We start from the raw sequence: 2,746 nt of genomic DNA on the forward strand, positions 1-2,746 counted from the left end.
CAGGAATAAAGGCAGAGAGCCTGAAGGGTGGAGAGATAAGCTAGAGGAGGGTGGGGGTGGGGAGCAAGTAGCATAGAGTACTGTAGGGGAGGGGATGAAGGTGATAGGTCAGGGAGGAGAGGGTGGAGTGGATAGGTGGAAAAGGAGATAGGCAGGTAGGACAAGTCCGGACAAGTCATGGGGGCAGTGCTGAGCTGGAAGTTTGGAACTAGGGTGAATTGGGGGAATGGGAAATGAGGAAACTGTTGAAGTCCACATTGGTGCCCTGGGGTTGAAGTGTTCCGAGGCGGAAGATGAGGCGTTCTTCCTCCAGGCGTCTGGTGGTGAAGGAGCGGCGGTGAAGGAGGCCCAGGACCTCCATGTCCTTGGCAGAGTGAGAGGGGGAGTTGAAATTTTGGGCCACGGGGCGGTGTGGTTGATTGGTGCGGGTGTCCCGGAGATGTTCCCTAAAGCGCTCTGCTAGGAGGCGCCCAGTCTCCCCAATGTGGAGGAGACAGCATCGGGAGCAACGGATACAATAAATGATAATTTAGCACGTCCAATTCACCTAACCTGCGCATCTTTGGACTGTGGGAGGAAACAGGAGCACCCAGAGGAAACCCATGCAGACAGACACAGGGAGAATGCGCAAACTCCACATAGGCAGTCGCCAGAGGCTGGAATCATACCCAGGTCCCTGGCGCTGTGAGGCAGCAATGCTAACCACTGACCCATCATGCCACCCAAAAACGTGCTGCGATGTCCCTGAAAGTGAACCAAGCTGTTTGTTCAGGGTTAACACAGCTCTGAGAAATGCCAAAGCAAAAATATACAGCATCTCCAGGGTCCACAGTCAAACCCAATAGGTCCAAGTCAGACCTGGCATTGATCAAGTTTATGAATGGAAAGACCCCCAAATCTGGAGTAGAGTGTAATAAATAGAGCAAAGCAGGTGAGGTTTATGATTGGGAGTCTATCACTATGCCCACTATGAAGCAGTTATTATGTCCGTTACCATGAACAGAATAAGATTAAGACAGAGTTGTAACCAGTTTAGTCTGACGCTATCATGTGCTGCCTTAATACATGGAAAATATTTCACAAGGCAATTCAGATTGTAAAAGGTGCATTGTTCTATATATAAAAGGGAACACCACACCCTAATAATTTCCTCATTGTTTGTAAATTCACTGTGAATGACGTGAAGCTGACAAGGAAAGATCTATAAGAAGATTAAGCTGGGATAGTGCACTAATTATAAACTTCAGCCAGTCTGTTTAATGTGACTGCATGACAGGTTCAGTAATAATCTCAAGCATTCTGCATCCACAATGTTTCTTCCTTAAAATACTGGGCAACTGAAATGTCTAATACTTGCAGAATGGACAAGTTATAGCTTTCCCGAACACAGGTCAAGTGCTGGGTAATGGGACTAGATTAGATCATTGAAACTATGATGTCCTAAAAGCAACATGAGACTAGACTGTATTCAATTTAGGAATGATCAATGAGTCAGATATTATTAACAGACTAATGGTGCCTGAATATATCTCTAATTGTGATCATAATAGATTTAAGATGGTATGAAGAGTTTAACAAAGAGCAAAGAACAACATAGCACAGGAATAGGCCCTTCAGCCCACCAAGCCTGTGCCAAATCCTAATCCTTATTTCAACCTGCTACTTATTGTCCATGTGTGGTTTCTATCTCTGTATTCCTCCTGTTCGTGTGTCTATCAAGATACGCCTTGAATGTTGCTAACATGCCTGCTCAAACTGGCTCCACCGGCAGTGCATTCCAGGCACCCATCACACTCTGTGTGAAAAACATACCTGCACTGCTCTCCTAAACTTTTCCCTCTCACCTTGAACCTATGCCCTCTTGTAGCTGACCTTTCTGCCCTGGGAAAAAGCATCTAACTATCCACTCTATGCCTCACATAATTTTGTAGACTTCTATCAGGTCACTCCTCACCCTCCACCTTTCTGCTGAAAGCAATCTGAGTTATCCAACCTCACCTCATAACTGAAATCCTCCAGACCAGGTAACATCCTGGTAAACCTTGTCTGTACCCTCTCCAAAGCACCCACATCCTTTTGGTAGTGTCGCATACAATATTTCAAATGTGACCTCGTTAAAGTTTTATACAGCTGTAACATGACTTGCCAACTTTTATATTCAGTGCTCCAGCTGATAAAAGCAAATATGCTGTATGCCTTCTTGACCACTTTATCCACCTGTGTTGCCACTTTCAGGGATCTGTGCACCTGCATGCCCAGATCCCTCTGTATGTCAATGCTCCTAAGGGTTCTCCCATTTATTGTATAATCCACGTCTAAATTTGATCTTCCAAAATGCATTACTTCTCATTTATCCAAATTAAACCCCATCTACCATTTGTCTGCCCAAATCTGCAATCTATGTCCTACAGTATCCTTTGACAAGTCTCCTCAGTATCTGCAACTCTGCCAATTTTAGTGTCGTGCGGAAACTTACTAATCAGATCATGTACGTTTTTCTCCATGACATTTATATATATTGCAAACTCAAAAGTTCTAGCACGGATCACTGAGGAACACCACTAGTTACTGATCTCTATTCTGAAAAAAACCCTTCCACCACTACTCTCTGTCATCAATGATCAAGCCAGTTCTGAATCCATCAAGCTAACATACCCTAGATCCCACTAGACTCTGCCTTTTGTTCTGACCTGCCATGAGGTATATTATCAAATACCTTACTAAAGTCCATGTAGACAATATCCAC

At 44.5% G+C, this 2,746-nt stretch overlaps 1 protein-coding gene across 5 annotated transcripts in view; it reads left to right on the forward strand.

Annotated features, from left to right (window-relative positions):
- Window positions 1–2,746, forward strand: part of ehf (ets homologous factor) — a 48,657-nt gene that overhangs the window by 43,250 nt on the left and 2,661 nt on the right. The window lies entirely within an intron of this gene.

Source organism: Chiloscyllium plagiosum, chromosome 16 (assembly GCF_004010195.1).
Source record: "Chiloscyllium plagiosum isolate BGI_BamShark_2017 chromosome 16, ASM401019v2, whole genome shotgun sequence".
NCBI classification, from domain to species: Eukaryota; Metazoa; Chordata; class Chondrichthyes; order Orectolobiformes; family Hemiscylliidae; genus Chiloscyllium; species Chiloscyllium plagiosum.